Below are 24,567 nucleotides of genomic sequence, written 5' to 3'. Positions count from 1 at the left end.
GTGCAAAGTGACACTGGCTTGTCACTGCAGTTTGCTGGTTTGAATCCTGTGCATGGAAAGTAAAAAAGTGGTTGCTGGGGCTGACTGGGGTAATGTGAGCTGGCTCGGTCAAGGTTTTGGGAGACTACCGGGGCATAGCCCCAGCTAGCCGGGGCCCCCTTAAGGCCCTGGTTGTCTCTTTTTTTTGTCATTCTGTCCCTGCTTTGACTTCTTCCCCTACTTCTAAGGTACCCTCTGCTGCTGAACAGAAACTGTAATTGTGTCTCTTGTTCGCACGTCTTCTTCTAGCTTCCCCCACTGTCATTTCTCACAAATCCATTTATTTTCCTGGTTATTCCCATTAAAGTGTGTACAGGTTTTGCAGGTCATGCATAGATATCTTTACATGTTAAAGCCCACACATGTGCACCTTATGGCTTTACAATTGCCCATGCTTCAGCCTCCTTAGCCCCCCCATACTGATCCCAGCCCTCTCCTCCCAGGAAAGGTCAGGGCAGGATTTCCATGACTTCACTGCCGGGACCTCAGTGATTTCCTATGGGAATTAGACCATATAATTGGATATCATAAGGGAAGTGCAATGTTTAATCAAGCTTTAATTAGATCCTCTTGACAGGGTGTTTGCCTGATATGACCTGTGTTTATTGTTCTCAATGTGGTTACATTACACATTCTTTGGTTCTAACTAAATATTACCCGTTTGGAACATTTGGACAGGACAGTAACTCAATTATCTGCGCAGGCGAAGCTCATAGGACATAAATATGGCACATTTTCACTTCTCCCGTTTGTTTGTTTTTATAATCAAAGGTCGTTCACACTATAACTTTGGAGCCGAACCCTCCCATGGGACATATGGGATCGACTGGAGGGGAAGTTTTGGCGAGCTGTCTTGCACTTACCAAATGCAGTTCCCATAGACATTATTCGTCACAAAACTTCCTGGTCTACCTTCTCTATATGCAAGAGTAAAGTGGACAACTCAACAACTCTTCAACAAAATTAAACCATCCTGCCCCATGCAATTTGCACTTTTGGTGACTGAACTTGGAAGTTACCCGGATTGGACTCTGGATTTATGGTCGAAAAGGTGTCTCAAGATCTTACTCGATTTGGGAATTTCAAGTGACACCATGACCAATAATCCCTCATATGTGAAGAAAGTCATATGGACAAACGATTGGCAAGAGAAAGAAACAAAAATATCACATTTGAATATCCATATGCTTACGAACATCTTGACAGCGTATTACAATTTAACCCTGGCATATATGACTACGTTCCCAAATGACAAACCCAGAGATTTGTTCATGAGATTTTGGTTAAACATGCTCCATAATAACACCACACTTTACAGACATGGCCTGGCTGTGCATTCCAGATGTAGACTTTGCAATTCACACGAGAAGTCCCTAACACGCCTGATCCTGTTTGTCCAAGAGCTGCGAAGCTTATGAACTTCGTATCTATGAAGTCCTTTATCGGCCTAATTTGGACTAGATGCCGAGGCATGGTGGGAGGCGCTCTACGCAGGAGGGACGGCCAGATGGACTTATGCAGTGACCAAGGTTTTAGAAGGTTTTTGGGAGAAACTGTTAACTGCTTAAATATGATGATGAAAGACTTTTTTGGGATACTTGGTAACAGTTTATAATAAACTTTAAACTCTAATAAAACAAAATATTACCCGTTTTCATAGCTTTTCTTGGATTTTGCATTACTGTGTATGAGCAGAGGCCAAGATGACCTGAACACCATTCTTAGTTTGTGTCACGCCTGTAAGATCAAGTCGGATTGACATTGTACCAGCCCCACCCGCTTCTCTGAGGCAGAAGCTCATTGCCAGACTCACTCAAATGCAACCGAATCAGCCATCCAAAAGCACCAGCCTCACAAACTTCCCAGAAGGCTGTGAGTGCCCCTCCCTCGTGTCAGACCCTGCCATTTTCCCCCATCAGGTGCAGAGAAACCCAATCTCAATATGGTGTTAGACCCCAGACTCCATGAGTCTAACACTTGACTGACAGTGCCCCCTTCCTATCAGCCTTCAAGAAGCATAAACTTCATATGTGGATAATCGTGCCACCACTGATTATGCAAAGCAACCAGCAAGACATATACCAGCCTTCTGCTGGAATGCATCTGCCATGACTAACATAACCCCATCACATCAGGCCTTTCCTAGAAAAGAATAGCAGTCAGTGGTCGAGTGTATGAAAAGAAGTAGTGGAACTAAGTTCCATGATATCCTGCCCCCACTGCCCAAAAACCCCATCGCCAAACTCCATCACCACGCCCCCTCCCATGCGCAAACCAATCCCCAAAACAAATAAACCTGCTGTTTAAGGAATGTTCAGTGCAGTAGACTGAAGTGCAAGTTTCAACTTTTTCCTAAACTTTTATTTTAAAACTAAACCATTCTGGAACAATTTCTTTTCTAGGAATGGTAACACTTTTAAATAAAAAAGTAAAGGTACAACGCTCCTAACCGCTCCCGCCCTCTTCGACCACTGATAGCAGTGCTCATTTCTCTTTGCAAAGTTCAGTGCACCAATGAAACCTTGAAGACTGCATTTTGTGAGGTCTTCTTTGAAGTGCGTTCATTTACATGGAGAAACACAAAATCCTGAACAAGGCAGGCAGAGTTGTGGAATTCCAGTAGGGACTGATTAGGTTTGGATGTTTTTCAAATGCTTCTCTGCTTGAAAAAGTGATCATGAGTTCTTGAATGCTCACAAATAAATGAGGTTGTTACTCACATTAACTAAGCCGAAAGGGAGGACGTTGAATTGAAAGAGTCCTAGGGGTGTTGAGAAAGCTCTTTTATCTTTATCTGGCCAGTATACTGGAACTTGCCAGTACCCTTTTGTTAAGTCTAAGGTGGATAAAAAGGTGGCTGCTCTGAGTTAATCAATTAGGGCATCGATGCGTGGCAAGGGGTAGGCATCTGACGGAAGTCTATGCAAAACCTCCAGGACCGGTCAGGTTTAGTGACCAACACAATAGGGGTGGGCATGGACTCAAAGAAGGCTCAATAATATTGGCTTCAACATTTATATATTTCCTCCAGCACTATCTGTTTACAGGCTTCCAGGAATCGATATGTCTTTAAATGAACCACTTTTCCCTTAGGTGTTCTAATATAGCGTCAGGTGCCCTTAACTCATCCTCGTTTTTCTGAAAATACATTGGTAAATGATGTAATTACATCTTTTCGATCTTCTTGCTGTTGAATAAATAACTCTAAATGAATTAACTCACAACTGTCTATTTATTTGGGAAGCAAACAGAATAGTACTTTGGCATGGGTGGCTGAGCGGTTCTCTTTCCACTCTTTCAGAAGATTTAAGTGATATAAATAGACCTTCTGGTTTCTGTCCGGTTGGGCTACTTTATAAGTACAGACTCCCGTTTGTTCTAAAATGTCCTAAGGTCGTGCCATTTAGAGACAAGTTTATTTTCTGAGGTAGGTAAGAGGACCAGTGCTTTCTGTACTATGGAAAAAGATCTTAAGCTCACCTTCCTGTCATACATGGATTTCTGCTGACTCCGGGCTTTTTTCATATGAGTGCAGATGAGATCTCAAACAAGTCTCACATGTTCTCAATTTCTAGTAGTGGTTTGCAAGATGGGAACGGGGGTGCCTCTTCTTGTTCTTCCCAGATTTCCTGGAGCATGTCTAGGACATCTCTAGGCTCTCCACCATAAAGTAGTTAAAAAAGAGAGAATCATGTTGAGGCCTGAGGGATTTTCCATACTGCAAATAGTGCCCAGGGGATCATTCGGTCCCAGTCTTTCCTGTCCTTAACTTCCAATTTCTGCAGGATTCATTTCAGTGTTTTATTGAAACTTTCCACCAAGCCATCGGTTTGGGGATGGCAAACAGAAGTTCATAAGGTGGTAATATGGAGCAGCTCTTTGACTTCTACCATAAACTTTCTCATAAAGTTTGAACCTTGAGTGGTTAGTATTTCCAAGGGACAGCCAACCCTGGAAAAATATGGTAAATTGTGTTTAAGGATCTGTTGTGTGGTATTGTTTCCCATCGGAAAGGCTTCGGGTTATCTAGTTGCATAGTCAACAATTACTAGGACATATTTGTTGCCTAATCAGGATGTTTCTAAAGGTCCAATGATGTCCATCCCGATTCTTGAAAAAGGGAATTCTATGATTGGTAAGAGATTCAAAGGGGCAGGTAATAGGATGTGCATACTGGTCTTTTGACAAATGTCTTAATATCAGCATGGATAGCTGGCCAGTATAACTTCTCACTGATATGTGCTTGGGTTTTGGAATGTCCTAAGTGCCCCCCGTTAAGATGAGAGTTTGAAAATTCCAGTATAACCATGCAGTGGGTTTTGGGGATTACTAACTGGGTCTTCACCAAGCCTTCCAAGGAAGTTTCTCTGCTATATAGCAACCCCTGTGTTAGTACTAAAAATGGGCTCTGTTTATCGACTTCCCCAATGCCTAATGTACCTCTTTCTTTTTCGTCTGCTTCACTTTCTTTAAACTGATGAAATTGAGCCTATTTACTTCTTTTCCACATCCAGTTTATTTTTTATTGTTTTGGTTCAGACTCTCTAGGTTTGCCCTGGATGTTCTCCATTAGATGTGTACCTATGGTACTTGGGTCTTTCAATGCTTTCAGGAAACTGACATACCCAGCATTTTGATTTTTTTTGTTTTGTTTTCTTGTTATTTGGTTTCTTTCCTTTATGCTCCACTGACGGAAGAGACTCCAAACTTCTCTTTTGCTGTTTCTTTCATTTTGCCTACCTTCTTCCCCAAGAGTTCTTATTTGAACTATCCAATTGTCTTCATTCACATTTTCTTCTTGTGAGTCATTTTAAGTCAATCTTCTACTGGTAGCACTAGTTCATTTGCCTCTGTCTCAACAACCTGGGCTAGTCTCTGGAATTCTTCTAGTTCTGATTCTGGTAAGGGTGTATCGTCAAAAGGTCCAGCTGTTGCATCAACCATAGACATCAACTCACCATCACTACTTCCTCCTTTTTCTGGATGGTATGGTTGAGTAATTCCGTGATTAGCCTCTTTGTTTCCCTTTCACCTGTTTTTAGGGCTTGAAGCAGTTCCTTTATTTCGTCCGTCTCCAATATTTTGTTTTACAGCCTCTTCTGTTACATTTTTTAATGATGGCTCTATCATCGTATTCAGGACATTTGTAAAACCCACCTTGGTAGAGTCACTCACACTGTTCCACTTCTTTGGTTATTTCCAGTAACATACCTGAGTGGACTTGTACCTCACTCTTCAACATTTTGAACACATCTACTAATTAGTTCAACACAAATTTGAGGGCTGTTAAGTGTGAGTGCATTAGAATTACTATCTTGGATAAACTTTCCTGGTGTGACTTGATTTGTTGTTTCACTTGTGATGTAAATTGGAACTGTTATATCTATCAACTGTTGCTTTATAGCATTCAAATCCTGCATCAAATTTTGATTTTCATTCATGGTTATTGACGACAGATTTAAATCTCATTGAATGCTTCTTTCTATACTAGCATCATCTGCCAGACTTTCCCTTCCCAATGTCCTTGCAAATGTAGTTCGCTCTCCTGGTATGTCAATGTCCAAATAGCCATACTCCGAGGCCTTCTTTTTCAGGAAGCATCGCTTAATTTTCTTTTTGAAATTGCTGTTCGTGGGCGTTCCCTGCAACATGTACCTGCGCTTGCGCTATGACTTCCTGGCCTGCTGGCACAGCCTGTTCAGAGTGCATTGCCCCCTGAATGAAAGTTTCATTTTCTTTAGTAAAAAAAGATCCATCCAATTCCGGGGCTCTTAGGTCGTCAAAAAGAGCACCACTCTGCAAAAAATATTTGACTGGCATAACCACTCTCTTGCTTCTTCTGTGTTCTCAGCACACTGATTTCATAATGCCAATCACATTTTACAGAGGCGGCAGCAAACAATAGATACCACATGGTTTTATATAGCTGCACGTATATCTCCTTTAAACACCAGAGAGCCTAATTGCAAGTCAAGCGTGTAAATGTGCAGTTTATAGACAAAGACATTCAAATTAATACTCCTGTACACGTGTCTGAAGCAGCACCTTACTTCTACATGAAGACTCGTAGTATTCCCATACAGAAATGTATTACATGTTGTACTAAGTGTGATTTTTTAGAAGGTAGCAACTTATGTTCTTAAAATACAGTCCTCAATCTCCGAACACTTTGACAGCCAAAAGTAGAACCACGCCTTTAATGTACTTAATTACAGGGTCTGTTATGCCTCATTCATAAACCAATGATCCCCGGCGTCTGGTGTCCTTAACTCTCCCCTTTAGCCATTGTTATTAATTTGTTTGAATGCAGGGGGATCCATGGCTCTTGGCCTGCAGTCGCCCCCCGTAAATAGTATCAAGGTAGAGTGTGAAAAGTAAACTGTTGAGAGGAAGGTATGAGGTAGGTGTGAGGGGTGAACGTGACTTCCAGGCAGACAATAAAATGAACCAACATCTACTTGTCGTTTACCATCTGTTGATCCATCTGTCAATCTTCAGAGACTCTAATAGTCCCCTGCTGTAGTCCCACAGTAGACTGCAGAGACTGCAATCACCTCTGCTTCCACCTCTGCCTTCCGCCCCGCGTCGGGGCGTTGTTTTTGTATGGAAGCTCCTCCGGCTGCACTTCTGTAAAGCTAATAAACAGACTCAAAATGATCCAAATGCTCAAACACTGACTGCAGAGACTGCAATCACCTCTGCTTCCACCTCCGCTTTCTGCTCTGTGTCGGGGCTGCATTTTCACTCAAAATTATCCAAAAGTTCCAGATGCTCAAACACTGACTGTAGAGTATGAAAAACACTGTTGCAAATCAGGTCCAGAGAAACTTGGTGGAAGTTACAGCCGATTGTTGCTGCACTGCGGGAAAGGAGCACAGTACAACAACGCATGGATGTAGCGACCCTGTGGGAGTGGAGCTGATGGTGGAAGGTCAACAGTCTCTGTTATTCATCTCTTTTTTAAAATGCTTGGTGAATGACCTGGCACCCATTAAACATTGAGAGTGCAGCTATAACTGTAGTAAAGTGCTCACGGCCCCCAGAGCAGCCCTTGGATTGTGTAAATCGGGGGCCGAGCCAGAAAAGCATGGCGGTCATGGTGCCAATCTGCTGCGTGCACCACCCTCCTATGCTTGGGTGATAGAGGCATGACCTTCCTTCTAGGCCAGGGTTGAGGTAGGCTAGATCTGAGACCAGGCAGACATATTTTGCCGGGTCTCAAATATCAAAAGAGAGGGGTATGCAATATGGGACTTTCAATGGGATTTTCTATGGGATGAAAAATGAAAAGAGAGGGGTATGCAGTTTTTAGGCACTGGGTGATGTGATACTTACAATGTAAGCTTGAGTTTGGGACTTTGGAAAGCCAGCAAGATCTCTGGTTGACAGGGCCAATGAATCAGGTCACTGGGCAGCTGTGCTCTACTGGATGTGATACAGGACAGCTAAGCAAGGTCTGGTCACCAAGGACAGCTGGTCTCGCCTAGATGGGATGGTTCTGCCTGCAATGGATGGGTGGTTCTGCCTGGATCTGGATCAGTGGTTCTGGCTGGATCTGGATCAGTGGTTTGTCTCTGGATCTGGTTTTGGATCTGAGTCAGCAGGTCAGGAAATCAGGCAGTCAGTCAGTCAGGAAGCAAGTAAGTAAGTCCTTTGTGATTCACTGTCTCTCCCTTAAAAGGCCAGAATGATATCATCGGTTTACAACATGGGGGGGAAGTACCCAGGAATTAGTCCTATCCTAGGATAGGCCAACCTATCAGTCTTCCCACCTCACTCTGGTCCAGGTGAAATGACATCATTTTATGTGTCTGCATTTATGAATTCCTTTGCCTTACAAAGCCTATTTCTTGACAAAAATGAGTTATGGATCAGAACATCAGATTTACACTAGCCACCATCATTAAAGATAGATGTACAGATTCAATGGAACACAAGGAATTGGGCTTGCCAATCGCTGACTCTGTGTGAGGTAGCATCACTTTTTGGCACATTTTTGTCCTTTGTATGAGAGACAAAATACTTAAAATTATGGCACTGGTAACAAATATTCAAAAGTATATTTTGCATATTTCCCCTAGGTTTCATATTGATTCCATTTAAAGAGCAGCCAGCACCACATATTTTCTGGCCATTTCAGTTTACCACAGGCTAGAAAGATGTACACGGTCTCTTTCGATTCACCAAACATTTCCATAGAAAACTAGCATAACAGAATAATTCTTATTCATTCAAAGTGCTGAGAAAAATGTCTTAAACTACAGCAGTCTTTTAGTGTCAATGGGGAAAGTTGGTCACATGGGAGGGCACTGCTGCAAAACTACCAAAGCCAAATTGTCTGCTCTTGGCTTGGCTTACACAAACAACCTCCTGGGAGACGATAAACAAGGAAATCACACCTTTGGGTCAAACACAAGGCTTCACTCCCTTCCTTTGTATTTGGTGGCAGTCTCGTTGGCCAGTCTGGTAAAACCAGTAAGTATCACACCCTCATTCCAAGCACATGTCTCTGCTGAATGAGTTAACTTGTGTATGCGAAAAGTCGGAGGCGAAAAGTCCTGCCAAACTGGTTTCCTCTGCCAGGCTGATTGAAATCTTGTGGGGGAAGAGCACAGTATCAATTGCTTTGCAGCACCTTACCCCCAAGTACAATAATATTTCTGTCCTAGCAACTGCTGTCATTTGACATTTGACTTTAAATATCATTTTTCCTTCGGTTTACAAATAACAAATTAACACGTGTGCAAGCTTTACATTTCCTATTTCCATTGCAGTTTTACAAATAATACTCCTTTCCCATTGATCCTTCTTAAGCGGGTTTGCAGGTAATGATGGTGCATGAACACAGATGAGAAACAACAGAGAGTTTCTTTGTTTTTGACATGGAATACAAATAGAACACTGTATTCTTTTTTTTCCGAGTTTCAGAGTGCAGTGATTCACATTAAAGAAAAACAAAGCTGTGTCAGTTGCACCGTACGATTCTTGCTTCTTACGTGAAAGAACAGTCAGCCATGGCTGTTTTTATGATGGATTGCCTACTGTCTTTGGTATTTCAGATGGGATGAGCATGCAGGGCTATATTTTAAGAGCAGCGCATACTTTGTGATATTTTAAATGAAAGGAAATATTAATTTCAGGTCGTCTTGCCTGCAGTGTGCATCTTTGGTTTTCAGATGCCAGAACAGCCAAAGTAGATCCTTTCTGAATGTGGGTCATTTCCTTCATGATTCAAATGGCATTTTCTTCATGATTCAAATGGCATTTTCTTCATGATTCAAATGGCAGGAAAGACAATTTCAGAACTTTTCTGTGGGTGGCAGTATTCAATGGTTGCCACACATGTGCCAAGGACAAAAGCACCACTGTCGTTGTGGCCTTGTTTAAATGCAGTTCTTCTTGTAGGGGAGTACTGCAAGGGCCTTAAATGTACCCCCCAGAATCCCCCCTGCTCTCCTATGACTTTTTGTTGAGGGAGACTACGGCAGAGTGGGGTTCATTTGGTGGAGTTCTTCATCAGGGAGCGGCACACCTGGATCCTCTTCCATCTTTCGATTGGAGGGTATGAGGTGCCCTCTTCCCTTCCTTTCCTTCCCGGTCCCCGAGGCAGTCCTCACCAGGCTAGGAGTTAATGCAGTTAATTATCTATTAGAAGATAGACAAAAAAACAAGTTTTAGTACATTTTATGGGTGCTTTTCCCAGGAAGATTTACAACAGCTGGACAACGATTTGCAGTTTTACAATTTTCTGTGTTCTCTTATTCTCGTCTTCACTATAAAATCAAGCAACTTACTCAACAGGACAAGGACAATGACTTAACTTTTCAAAACATCTTTTTCTTCTATTTATGATAACATCAAGTACATTTCTCCCTGTTATATAGATATACCTATGCACCTAAATACTTCCCCCTGCTTTTTCTTTTCCTTTCTTCTCATTGTTCCGATGGTTTTGCTGTTTGATTTTCCTCTGGCTCATCAATCAGCTGCAAAGTGTTTCTGGGGTGACCATTTTTTAGCTGATTGATATGGACCCATTTCTCTTCTGACAGCTCTCATTTTGGGATTCGGATCTTGTAGGCCAAATGTTGTCTACAGTTTCAAAGGGACCACGCGAGGAGGGGAAGAATTTCCTCTCCTTAGTCTGGTTCCTCTGAAAATTGTACGAAAAGGGGCTATAGGTGCACATCAATTCTCAAGTAATTATTACTAGTCCAGCATTGCTGTTTTTAGAGTTTTGAAGGTGCATGGGAGGAACTGGGGCCCTGGCACAAGGCCACCACTATTCACACGAAACAAGAAAAGAGGATCCAAGGTTGGAACCCTCCCGTCCCCTGCACATTATATAAATCCACCCACAAGGCAGTCAGATATTAAATAGTAGTGCTCAAATATTCATTCATATGAAATTTCGTTTATCAGTACATGAACAATTCATACAGACATGTATTCTAAAAATGAAGCGATTTAATCATAAAGAATATGCATATAGCAAATGTTCACTAATCCTATTTTCCCGGCTGACGCATTTCGAGGGAGATCCTCTTCTTCATAAGCCTGGTTGGACGTGAGGCGCGGTGTTTATATGTATGTGCGCATACAGTGCTGCATTAAGTCTTAGTATTAGCAAATGTCATGTTACCAATACTGGTATTATATGAGCGGTATCTCTGCCACACCACAGTGTTGTCTGAACATTTTGCTGGGTGTAGTCTGGAGATCCCTACATCGTGTGGTCAGGCAGGCAGTCAATAAATCATAGCGTGCCATCACAGGTCTGAAAAGACGGAAGAATGCTCATATCTGGTAATGCAGTTCTTTGTGCAGCATTGGTAACCAGGGCAACAAGTGTCCGAATTCAGGGGTGTCTTCAAACGAGTGTAGACACAGACAGGCCTTCAAACCGAAGGCCTGTCTGTGGAGTCTGAAAGCTGTTCTCTGTACTGTTCTAGCTGCATACACATTGCCAGTAACCCAGGAAAATGCTTGTCCATGGTGCAAGTGGTGAAAATTGTACAAGTAGACCCTGTCACCTACTTGATACTCTTTTTTAGTTGTTTTTAAGTCGTAGTGGGTTTTCATCCCCTTTACCGATTTCTCCAAGTTCCGCTGAGCGTACACAAAAGCATGCTGGAGGTGTTTTCTCCGATTTTCAACATATTAATGTGCTGGAGGCGTTAATCAGTGTCTGCTCCTGTATTCTATAGAGAAGATGCTGAGGTAGCACCATTATTTTCGTCCAGTCATTAGCTCAAAAGAAGGCATTTTGTCACAGAAGATGGTGCAGATATGATGGCCATCGGGACAAGAGAAATCGGATGTCCCAACAAGGCCCAGAATCTGCCACAACCTTCTTAAGAACGCTCACAATGGTTTTATTGTACCTCTCAACTGCCCCACTAGAGGCTGGCAGTTTTCAATATGGAGTTTCCCTTTTACCCCAAGTATCTCCCACATCCCCGTCATCACTTTGCTGGTGAAGTGTCTTCCTTGGTGTGACTCAATTCTTTGGAGAAGGCCAAAATGCGAGAAGATGTGGTTGATCATCGGGGTAGCTGCTGTTTTTGTCTTACAATTTGGGGGCGGGAGACATTTCACGAATTTGGTAAAAAAGCATGTTACTGTTAACATGTACTTGTTCCCCTAGAGGAAAGAATCACGGGCCTGATGAAATCAACTTGCTAATCTGACCAATGCAGTGTCATCCCGCTCTTCTGGAGGGGAGCTTGGTGTGTGAGTGAACCTGGCTGAAATTGGGCACACACAAGACACCCCTTAAAATATTGGTCAAGGTGCTGCCACATGTGTGGCCAGAATGCAACCTCTTGCAAGATTTCTAAAGTAGCACGAAACCCCCAATGACCGTCTGTGGCCACATCATGTGTGTGACTTAGCATCAGGCTTCAGAATGACATAGGTACCACTCACTGTTCACATCCAGAGATGGGTCTCCTTACCAACAAACCGTTTTGGATTCGTAACATTTTGGGAAACTTCATGAACACCTGGAGATCCTCTTTCCCAATGTCATCAGTTTCCGTCAGAGGAAAGTTCACGGGGTCCTCAATGTGTTGGTAAAATTTCCTAATAATCGGATACCCATTTTGTTCCATGATCAAATCAGCATCTGGGGTCTCCTTCCGGAACTGGGCAGTTGAGAGTTCATTGTGGGCAATGTTTGGGACCTGGTGACAGCAGTGACCTGGATTTCCCCCAACAGGGATTCGATCTCAAGGAGATCCTCCTTGATGGCTTTGGTTTTGGCCAACTGATCAGCCAGCTCGTTTCCAGTTTTGTCTGGTCGCTCTATTCTGGAATGACCCTTAATCCTTTTCCAATAGATAGTCATCCCATTAGAGGTGACCAGATCATCAATATTTAGTATGAGTTTGCCAAGTTTAAGTGGTTTATTGTTTGCACACAGCATGCCTCTGGTTTTCCAATTGATCAGTTGCTCCACAAACCGATTCCGGACATAATCTGAATTGGTGATTATGACCAGTTCGTGGAGTCGGTGTTGCACAGCAGTGAGGACGGCCTGGTGTACTACATCAACTCCGCCACCTGACTACTGCATGGACCGATCATGTACCCAGTGGATGGGTCTGGGGCCTCATTCCCCCAGCATTCCCAACGGCGGCCATCAGTTCCTTTTCCCCGTTGTTGTCAACATGGTAGGAGCACCCGTTCAAATAAACTGTGGGCATCCTCTTGCACATGTCTTCTTCATAGACTTTGTGCAGGGAATTCAGGTATGCCTCCAGTTTGTCTTTGTGTTTGAGACTTTTGTCTTCGAGACAGTTTTCTCTGGCACAATCATGCAAGTCAGCCAGATCTTGCACGAAGGCATTCTTCTTGTTTTGGCCATATCTGACCTCTACAGAAAAGCCTAGCATGGACAGAATCGAGGAAGTAATTCTAGAATTACTTACATTTCCTGCCCGAATTCTGTCAGTTTGGTGATATTGCAAAGGCTAGTGCAGAGTCTCCACAATGATGTGCCCCCCTTGGATGAATGGGTTCTAATTTTTCAATGCCCACACCGTTGTGCCGGGAGTGCCTTCTCACAATCGTTGAATTTTTCCTGCACAGAAGATAAAGTTTTACTTGCATAGGAGATGACTTTATTGACTTTGTCATGCTTTGGTTATAATGCTTCTGTCAAGCATGTATTCGAGAACCCTGTCTCCAAGAAGAACTCCTTGTTTTTGACGGGGTAAATGAGAAAAGGCGTTTGTGAAAGGCTTCTTTTGAGTTGTTTCACTGCCTCGGCTTGTTCTGGACCCCACTCCCACTTGACCCCCCTTTAACAAATGGACCATGGGTCTTGTGACCTCTGTGTAATCCTCAATGAACTTCTTACTGTAATTAGTCAGTCCAAGAAGGCTCCTTAGTTCACACAGAGTTGTTGGGTCTTTTAGTTTTAATTGTGCTTCCACTTTCTTTGCCTGGGGAAAGAGACCCTCAGGGGTGATTTCATGTCCTGAGAAGTTTACACGGGTCCTACACCACTTGTGCCTTTTGAAAGGACAGTTTTGCTCCGGCAACCTTCAACTGGGTCAGAAAATAACGGATTTCCGCTACGCGTTCCTCCACAGTTGAGCTTTTAATCAGGACATCGTCCACATAGGCCAGGTCACCCCTTTAACCCAGTGGGGGATGGCTTTATGCAGAAAGATGTTGAATTAATTGCTCGAGTTTAAATATCCAAAGGGAGTCCAGGCCCATGTGTACTGCTGCCCCCTGAAGGTGAAGGCCAGCTTGTACTGGTCTTCTCTACTTACGGGTACTGTCTGGTATCCATTGGTCAAGTCAATGGCGGTGTACACCTTTGACTCCTGGATCTGAGCCAGTCCATGGTCGATGTAGGGAAGAGGCCATCAGGACATGTGGGCCCATTTATTCAGCTCCCTAATGTCTGCGCAAAATCTCCATTTGCAATTTGGATTTAGAATCCCCAGTACCGGATTATTAAAGGTACTGTGGACTGGACGAATTATCCCATGGGATTTTTAATGATTACTGTAAGGGACTCCATAGACGCGAGAGGTAAGCGATATTGCTTCCCGAATACGGGAGTCATCCCAGGGCCCGTGGGAATTGAGGTAGAACGTATCTCTGTGCGAACACAGTCATACAAGTCCACAGCAAAGATATCCTGAAAATCCTAAAACACCTGCTTCAACTTTTACTTTTGTTCCTCGGTCTCACAGGCATCAGCAAGGTTGACCTTTTCTTCAACCATCTGTCTAAAGCCTGCGAAGACGTCGGGTTTTGCGATCTCAGCTGTCTCCTTCAACTATGTGGCAAGATCTCTGGTCAGGGTGTTGACCTGTCCATAGGGGTTAAGGTAGGAGAGGTAGTCATTGTGGACCTGTAATATCACCTCATCCTTCCTGATGTCACAGCTCACCTCTTTCCCCCTGTAAGGGCCGGAAGAGTACACCAAGAAATTACCCCCTTGCTGGGTTTAGATCTTTTCTGACGGTATGTCATTGTCACTGTCATAACAGTCATTGGGGATTGGTCCTATGATTTCATTTCCTAACTCCATGGGAAAAGGCTGGTCAGCAACTGCCATTCCAATAAAGGTGTCTGCGTCCAGAGTGATACTCCTAGGGTCACTGTTACCCATCCCTATTAGAACAGTGTTGTGTTCTAAGTCAACTAATGGTGTCAGGTTCAACCCCAACCCCTGCTGTTGGAGATGGTGATTTAGGTGTACATAAGCATCCGGGTTTTGGAGTCTCTGTCCTCTCTTGATATTTAGGTAAAATGGGAATTGTTGCGTCCGTCCTGGGATGGTGACCTCCTCTCCAATTTGAATTTCAACTTCATATGGTAGCAATTGAGTTGACCTACATTCTTTTTCTGAATCACCAAAGCCCATAACGTTGCCACCTAGTGGGGACCAGGCTTTATAATTTATGTTGTCCAAATTAATTGCAAACCGGTTGAGAATGTCACTGCCTGAATAGAATGCAGAAGGAACATCTCGCACAAACCAACAATTATGCCCTTTGCTTTTATCACCTATGGAAATTGTTTGCATACACCTGCTAGGCAGGAGATTTTTGGAATTGGCAGTTTCTAGGCCCATTTCACACTTAAATGTGGGATTGGTCGGATCTTTTGGGAGTTTCCTGAACAACGCTTCGCTGATTAAGCTTTTTCCATTATTCAGGCAAACTCTGATGACAACAGGTTTCCTCCCCTCATTTAAATGAATGGGGAGGAACAGCTGTGCACCCTTCTTCTGAATCTCAGCCAAGCTTTGAGCTGTTTTTTCATCACTTTTCACTACAGGAATTGGATTTTCAAATTGGGGATCAGTATAAACTTTTAGGGTATTTCCTTCCAGTGTGGAATGCTACTTGAAACTGGAAGGAATTTTCAGGAATGCAGGGGAGTTCCCATCACCAGTCTGTTGTCCTACAGCTATTACAGTAATGCCAGGTACTTGATTGTTCTGAAAATGGAACTCAATTTGGTCAGATCACTGTTCAACCATGTGGCATGTGCCATTTAGACTGATGTAGTTGGTGCTCTGTTTTAATTTTATTGGCCGGTTACCCTGAGTCCAGAGGACCTTGTTCACACAGTCTATTAGTGGAGACAACCTCCGAAGGAGGTCATTACCTAATAGACAGGGGGTGCCCTCTGGAGTCACAAGTATAACCAGATGTTTCAGCTTGTGTCGCCCAATTTTGATCTCCAGATCTGCAGTCTCCTCGATGGGAATTTCGTTCCCGTCAAAGTTCTGGAGTTGTCCAGGAACAGGGGTGAGAGGAATCTGGTGTCTCTCCCCCCTTCCTGAATTTAGCTGCTCAAATACGCTTTTGGACACAAGAGTGGCTTGGATCCGGTGTCCACCAGTTCTGAAAATGCACACATTACCATTGCACTCAGATGGGGGCATGGAACCTACCTTCTTTCTCCTCCAATGGGCAAAGGAAATGGGCATTTTGGCCAAGATGCTCGGTTAGTTTCTTTATTTTGGACTCCGACACTTTGGGGTCTTGGACAGTCTTCTGTGTCAGAGTTCCTGAATCTGTAAAGAAAATGTGGCATCCTGAAATAGGTGGGATTTCAGAATCCCCTTTTTCCCTTAGCTCTGAGCTGTCCCCCTTTATCTGGAGACAGTCACTAGAACCGGTTTGTGCGGAGAATCCCTCAGTGATCGTTATGTTCTCTGGATGACCTTTCTGGGGTTCATGGATGAGCGATCCCCACACCTATCCAGTCTAGGTTGTGGTCTTTTGAGACCCATCTTCCTTTGGGAGGAATTCCTCCATCTTTGAATGAGAAGACTTTCTTCCCAGAATCCTCCAAGGATCCTTCACCTTCAAACTGGCGGACACTGACTTCCTCGACAAAATGGGTCTTTCCGGTCTATTTGTTTCTCCTTCCTACCCTCTGTTCCCTGGGTTGCAGATTTTCAGGGGAAGCAGATTTAACTTCTGGTTCTGGGTGTGTAGGGGCTTTTCACGAGTGAGGAAGTAAGCTTCCTCTAGGGCTTTGCATCCCCCTTTCTCCCGTGCCTCCTCCTCTGGAACCGGTTGGTTATCAGGGTTCTCTCCGCATCATTGTTCCGGGGTGCCATACCCTTGGTTTGAGTTATTCAGGGCCACCATGTTCATCTGAAGGTACTGCTGAGCCTTCAACACTGGGACTCAGATCTTAAGTTAGGTTCTGGACCTGGCGCTACAGTTGGGACACCCACTCTGGCTGGTACGGTGGCCTTGTGTCAAATCTGGGTTGTTCTCTGGAATTTTAAGTATCCCTTCTCCCGGAGTAACGTGGGTACTGGGGTTTCCCTGGTAGCCCTCCACCTTGGCCACAACTCTCATGGATTTTGTGGTCTGGACTCCTGAAAATGGGGAGAGTAAGGAGGGTTGTCCTGGATTTTGGGTTTTTTAGGGTACCTGGGGAAGAAAGTTAAACTACGGTTTGGAAGATTACTGCCCCCCTGAGGGAAGTTTGGAGGGAAGTTTCCTGGGGACGTACTCACATGATTGTATCCCCCTTGGGATTTGGGAGTCCACACATACCCCAAGATGGGCCGGTTGCCCTTGTATCTAGGGCTGATATAATTGGCAATGTTAGGGGGCACATTTGTGGGGTACCCTACCTGACCACCACATGTTTGTGATTGGTCAGAGGGTCTTCTCTGTGTCTGATTTGGTTGATTTTGGGAAGGTGTATATGTAGTCCCCCCATTTCTAGGTCAAAAATGGGGGTATCCTTCACCTCTGCTACCTTGGCAGCAGCGGGGATATTGGTTGGTTTGGGGGTTTTAGCTGGATTTTTGTTTTATACAGGTTTTTGGACCTCATAGATCTGGGTAGCTTTCTCTATTACCCAGTCCAGGGTCCTGTCATCATGGAAATCCGTTACCAACTGGTTCATGATGTACTTTGGGAGTGCATGAAAATAGGTATTTATAAATTCCCTACTATTCCTGTGCACCCGCCTATTAGTTTGCGCAAATGCCTGTTTTAATTCCTGAACAAATTCTCTTGAAGCCTGATCCACTCCACACTGCAGATTGTAGGCCTCCTTGCGGGCCTTCTAGGGGTTTCTGTGTGTCAAGAAGTTGACCACCTTAAAGGGTTCTGGTCTTCCAGCCCGGCAAAGAAGCTGGAGTTCTCTGGAGAGAAAGTCCATTTTGCAATGTTGAAGGAGGTCATCATCTGGTCGTATAGCTCCAGATGCTCCCAGACTGACTATTTGGCATTTTTGTGGTACAAAGTCATGAAACTTCTAATAGCCTTTATCTACCTATTGGGGTCTTTCACCAGAGTTCTCTTTTGCTTGGCAGTTTTCCTTTTCCCCTGGACCTGAGTCCATTCACCCTCAGACTCAGAGCTGCTGTTGCTTGAGGTCCCCTCGCTATCCTCTAGGCGCTCCCTAATCCATTGAGCTTGGGAGTCTCTCCCAGAATGACAGGACCTAGTCTCTTCTCCCCTGTTGTACTTTGGGCTCTCTGGGTAATTCCTCTGGACTCCCTCTTTCGCACAGGAGAGTATTCTTCGGACTCCTCCCTGCTTCCAGGGTTGGTGGAGAACCCCCCATCTCCCTGATTGGGTGGAGGTTTTCAGAATACTTGTTTGGGGCCTCAATTGATCCACTTTTTTCTCTGCAAAGCGAACCAAATGGTCCCTTTGTAGATGATGTTTCTTCAGGTCTAGCTCGCTGATTTTCTACTCATAGGAGTCTTCCTGGTCAGAGACATTGGCCCTAATATTTTTAACCTGTACAGTGATGCCCGTCCATCAATCTCTGATGGGCGGTGGCCTGGCTGCTCAATCATGCTGGGCCTACTTGCGTCCGGCTGCCTCTTGGTTTCTGGTTCTTGTGAACCTGTGGCCATGAAGTTAGCAGTGTCTGGCGCATATAAGGTGGTAAATGGGCTTCAGGCCCTTGGTAGAGAGGGCATCACACTGTGATCAGGGGTGGCTCTGTCCCTCTCTAACCGTTCGGGGTCCCCAAGTTTTGATAGAACCTAATACACTCTTTTTCTAATAGCTCAAGTTTCTCCTTCTCAGCCCCTATTTCCTGACAATAGGCAAAGGCCTGAGCCTTTTGCTGTGCTATCAGGGCTTGACTTACCTCTATTACCTTCCCTTGTGCTGCTACCTGGCTCTAGAGTCCCCTGTTCTCCTCACAAAGGGCCTCATTTCTTTTATGGGCCTCTTGTATTGTCTGGGAATACTCAGACCATTTTTGTTGCAGGAGCTGCATCTCCTGTCTCTGAACATTTTTGGCTTGGGTGGTCTCTTCTAGATCACCTTCTACTTGTCTCATGTGCCCCAATAAATGTACATACTCAGTTTTTGGGTCAGTCAGTTCCAGAAGGTCTGACTCTATTTTCTGTAAGTCTGTTTAGGGCATCGTTTTCCTGATACAGGGTTCCAATCTGTTCAGTCTGCTCCTCTCTTTGTTGTTTTATATCACCTAATTTCTGGAGTTCCTGGTCAAATTCTGTTTGGGAATGGGCTTCGTTAATGATTAACTTACTATTCTCATAGTCCAATTTCTCAAATTGTTTTTGGAGAGCAGCCATGTCCTCTAAGCAGATTGTATTGTATTTTACTTGTTGCTTTAATTTTTGTTGGCTCTCTTTCAGGGAATCAACCCTTTCCTGTCAATGTAGCTAGTTGGGCCTCCTGTTCTGAATTAGTTAGTTGCTATTCTGCCAACTCCTCTTAACTGCTGGATGAGATTTCTCAACTCAGACTCAGAATTTTGGCTCTCTTGCACTTTTGCTTCTTTAATTCACTTTGGGTTTGATTTAAGAGGTCAGGCTGGTGTTGCGCAAAGGTTATACTTTTTTTGATACTTGTCTTCTATGACTATCAGGTGGAAATATATGAATGCAGTGAGTGGGACCATCTTAATTTGCTCCGCTTTAATATTCGGAGTCATATAAAACTCAATCAGGGCTTGATGCAATAGGCCTCGGTCCTCCCACACATCCATGCTTATGGAGGTGACCTGTTGCATTATATCGGATATCCAGGCCTCCTGCTCCTGCTCTGCACATTCCCCTCGAATGAATAGTTTGGACAGGAGGTGCTGCCTAGCCATGTTAATCTCTACAGTGGTCATTATGAAAAGTGTTCTTCTTTTGTTTAATTATCTATACAAGGGCAAACATCTCTACCCTGCTTTTGCCAAGTTTAGTGTTGATTTTACTTTATTTTTACACACATGCCTGATACCTAGGGAATACGTTTTGGGTTGGCGCTTTAATAGTGTAACACAGTTTTCTAACCACAAAAAGTATCACTACCTTTTCTAGGTTAGCCAGCTTTGTTAAACTATCATGGGTGGAAACACTTACCTCAATCCCGGCAAGGCCCACTGTGTAAACGTTTTAGAACACTGCACACTCCCGTGAGGGACTCTTTCCACTGACAATGAATGTGGCGCACAATAAAAACGCTTTTTATCTTTATTGATTCTCGGATTCTACTTTGAGAAGGCCCCCAACCTGTCTCACACCCACCTTAACAAATTCCCTGTGTCGCAATAGACTATGAACCAGGCGGTGTGTAACAATGAAATATTTATTCATTTTTATAATTCAACCAAAATCAAACAAATCCAAATTAGGTCAGCAGCCACCATGGTGTGGCAGTACAATTCAAATGATTCCCGCAAGACAGTTAGTTCCAAATCCTAACAAAATATACAAACATCTTTAATAGAAAACACAAGCAAAATCGTTTTCTGTATGACAGATAGCACGCAGGTTATGCACTCCCCCTGCAACCCTTCCCCCAAACTCATGCTGAGTAAATGCTTTGTTGCTGGAAAGCTGTGGCAAGAAGTCAGAAGAAGAGCGAAAAATCAGATCAAAAATTCAGCCTAACACCCCAAGATGGGAGGCCAGAAATGGAAATGAAAACCTTTAAAAGGATCAAAATGGCATACTCTGATTTTACTTGTTACTTGTATATCGGTTACAGTTGAGCTAGGATAGCTAGAACAGAACTTTGTGTGGCTGCACTTAAGAGTCAAGGACGCTTACAGTCTAATGAGCAGTGCACCAAAGCAACGTGAGCACATGTAAGAGAATCAATTTTGGGAAGAAAGCAATGCAGAAAAAAAACACACACAGCAGAATTGCAATTCGTTTTTTCACACTGGTGTAAAATGACAAGCAGCTAAGAAAAGGGGCTTAGCTGTCAAAATCGGAAATCGGTTTTGTGGATCAGAAACACAGGCACATGACAGATATCATTCTGATGGAAAGGGGTTACTCTTAACAGGATGATGGTGTGGTTTTTTCTATGGGAAATGAAAATCAGAATTTATAGATAAACACATGCACATGCAAATTCGTTTTTTTTAAACTAAGCCTATTTCTATACAGACTATGTTTTAATGAATATAGTTAGTAAAAACACTTGACAAAATTGTTGGTTTCAAATGGCAACAATAGTAAACGTGAATTTTCAATCAGGAAATTAATTGATTTACTTCAAATGATACTAGGGACTTACACAGATAACAGAAAGAATTAGAAAAGAAATGCGCTAACGGACATAGACTTACACAGATTTTTCTATGGAAAGGTGAACAGATGATACTATCAATCTGGGATTTGCAATAGGATTTTCTAAGAGATGCAGGATTGAAAAGAGGGGGGTATGCAATATAGGACTTTCAATGGGATTTTCTATGGGATGAAAAATTAAAAGAGAGGGGTATGCAGTTTTTGGGCACTGGGTGAATTGATACTTACAAGGTAAGCTTGAGTATGGGACTTTGGACAGCCAGCAAGATCTCTGGACAATGGGGCCAAGGGATCAGGTCACTGGGACAGCCGGCCAAGAGATCTGGTCACTGGGTCAGCTGGGCTCTCCCAGATGGGATGGTTCTGCCTGGATCTGTATGGGTGGTTCTGCCTGAATCAGGATCAGTGGTTCTTCCTGGATCGGGATCAGTGGTTTGTCTCTGGATCTGGTTTTGGTTCCGACTTAGCATGTCAGGAAATCAGGCAGACAGTCAGTCAGTCAGGAAGTAATTAAGTAAGTCTCTGGTGTTTCTCTGTCTCTCCCTTAAATAGCCATAATGACATTATCGGTTTACAACCTGGGGGAAAGTACCCTCGAATTAGTCCTATACTAGGATAAGCCAGCCTATTGGTCCTCCCACCTCCCTCTAGGCTGATTGGTCCAGGGGAAATGAAATCATTTTATGTGTGTGTATTTATAACTTCCTTTGTCTCTCAAAACATATTTCTTGACAAAAATAAGTTATGGATCAGAACTTCAGATTTACACTAGCCACTGTCATGAAAGATAGATGTACAGATTCAATTTGGGCAAACCGATCGCCGACTCTGTCTGAGGTAGCATTGCTTTTTGGCACCTTTTTGCCCTTTGTATGAGATACATAACACTTAAAATTATGGCAATGAGTACAACTGCCCATTTCAGTTTACCACGTGATAGAATGATGCAAATGTCTCTTTCTATTCACCAAACATTTCCATGGCAAACTAGCATAACAGAATAATTCTTATTCATTTAGAGTGCTGAGAAAAATGTCTTAAACTACAGCTGTCTTTTAGTGTCAATGGAAAAAGTTGGTCACGCGGGAGGGCAACTGCTGCAAAACTACCACAGCCAAATTGTCTGCTCTTGGCTCGGCTTACATAAAGAACCTCCTGAGAGAGGATGCTGAAGGAAATCGCACATTTGGGTCAAACACAGGGCTTAACTGCATTCCTTCATATTTTATGGCAGTCCTGCCAGCCAGTCTGGTAAAACCAGTAATTATCACACCCTCAGTCCAAGCACATGTCTGTACTGAATAAGTTCACTTGTGGATGCGAAAAGTGGGAGACAAAACCTCCCTTTCAAACTGGTTTCCTCTGCCAGGCTGAATGAAATTTTCTGGGGGAAGAGTACAGTATCAATTGCTTCGCAGCCTACCCACCCCCAAGTACAATAATATTTCTGGGCTATCAACTGCTGTCATTTGACATTTGACTTTAAATGGAATTTTTCCTTTGTTTTACAAATAACAAATGAACACGTGTGCAAGCTTTACATTTCCTATTTCCAATGCGGTTTTACAAATAATACTCCTTTCCCATTCCTATTCTTAAGCGGGTTTGCAGGTAATGTTGGTGCATGAATACAGATGGAGAAACTACAGAAAGTTTCTTTGATTTTGACATGGAATAAATATAGAACGCTCTATTCTTTTCTTTCCGAGATTCAGAGTGTGGTGATTCACAGTAAAGAAAAACAAAGCGGTGTCAGTTACACTGAAATATTCATGATCTTTAAGTGAATGAACAGTCAGCCATGGCTGTTTTTATGATGGATTGACTACTTTCTTTGGTATTTCAGATGGGATGAGCATGCATGGCTATTGTTTTTCAGAAAAGTGCATACTTTCTGATATTTTAGATAAAAGGAAAAAGAAATTTCAGGCCATCTTGCCTGCAGTGTTTTCCGATGCCATAACAGTCAAAGAAGATCCTTTCTGACTGTGGGTCATTTCCTTCATGATTCAAATGGCATTTTCTTAATGATTCAAATGACATTTTATTCATGATTCAAATGGCAGGGAAGAACATTTCAGGACTATTCTGTGGGTGGCATTATTTATTGGTTAACACACATGTGCCAAGGACAAAAGCACCGCTGTCATTGTGGCCTTGTTTAAATGCAGTTCTTGTTTGTAGGGAGTTCTGCAAGGGCCTTATATGGACCCCACAGAATCCCCCCTGCTGTCCCATGACTATTTGTTGACGGATAGTAGGGCCGAGTGGGGTTCATTTGGTGAGTTCTTCTTCATCAGGAAGCGGCACACCCAGATCCTCTACTTTCTTTCAGTTAGAGGGTATGAGGTACCCTCTTCCCTTCCTTTCATTCCCGGTCCCTGAGGCGGTCTTCACCAGGCTTGGACGTAATGGAGTTAATTATCTAGTAGAAGAAAGATAAAAAACAAGTTTTAGTACATTTTTTGGGTAAAATTCCTGGAAGATTTACAACAGCGGGGCAATGATTTGCAGTTTTAAATTTATTTGTGATCTCTTATTCTCGTTTTCACAATAACATCAAGCAGCTTACTCAACAGGACAGGGACAAAAACTTAACTTTTCAAAACAACTTTTTATTCTATTTATCATAACATCAAGTAAAGTACTTCCTGTTATATAGATATACCTATGCACCTAAATACTTACTTCTGCCTTTTCTTTTCCTTTCTTCTCATTATTCCGATGGCTCCTCCGTTTGATGTTCCTTTGGCTCATCAATCAGCTGCAAAGTGTGTCTGGGGTGACAATATTTTAGCAGATTGATGTGGACCCATTTCTCCTCTGACAGATCCTGTGGATCTTGTATGAGGAAAATGAAATTTTGTCTACAATTTCAAAGGGACCACACCAGGAGGGGAAGAATTTCCTCTCCTTAGTCTGGATCCTCGAAGATTGTACAAGTAGACCTTTTCACCAACTAGATTTTTTTTTTTGTTGTTTTTAAGTCGTAGCATGTTTTCATCCCTTCTGTCGATTTCTCCAGGTTCCGCTGAGGGTATGCAAAAGCATGCTGAAGGTGTTTTCTCAGATTTTCAACATTTTCATGTGTTGTGGAGGTGTTAATCAGTGTCTATTCCTGTGTTCTATGGAGCAGATGCTGAGGTAGCACTATTTTTCATCCAGTCATTAGCTCAAAAAAAGACATTTGGTCACACAAGATGGTGTAGATCTGATGGTCATCAGGACAAGCAGTAATCGGATGTCCCAACTAGGCCCAGAAACCACCACAAGCGTCTTAAAAATGCTCACAATGGTTTTATTGTACCTCTTACCTCCCCGACTAGAGGATTGGTGGTAGCAATATCGAGTTTCCTTTTTACCCAAGTATCTCCTACATCTTCGTTATCACTTCACTGGTGAAGTGATTTCGTCGGTCTGACTCAATCTTTTGGGGAAGGCTGAAACACAAGAAGATCTGGTTGATCATCAGGGCAGCTGCTGTTTCAGCCTTGCAATTTGGG

The 24,567-nt window shown here is 43.3% G+C and overlaps 1 long non-coding RNA gene across 1 annotated transcript in view; it reads right to left on the bottom strand.

Moving 5' to 3' along the window:
- Positions 1 to 8,084: 8,084 nt before the first annotated feature.
- The window catches only part of LOC138515848 (uncharacterized), a 67,245-nt gene continuing 50,762 nt past the window's right edge, over positions 8,085 to 24,567 (bottom strand). The window contains exon 2 of the long non-coding RNA XR_011282172.1: positions 8,085 to 23,489. This is a non-coding gene — a long non-coding RNA (uncharacterized lncRNA). The remainder of the gene's footprint in view (positions 23,490 to 24,567) is intronic.

Source organism: Ambystoma mexicanum, chromosome 6q (genome assembly GCF_040938575.1).
Source record: "Ambystoma mexicanum isolate Mex_15411 chromosome 6q, UKY_AmexF1_1, whole genome shotgun sequence".
Lineage (NCBI taxonomy): Eukaryota > Metazoa > Chordata > Amphibia > Caudata > Ambystomatidae > Ambystoma > Ambystoma mexicanum.
This window is presented reverse-complemented; position numbering and strand designations above follow the sequence as displayed.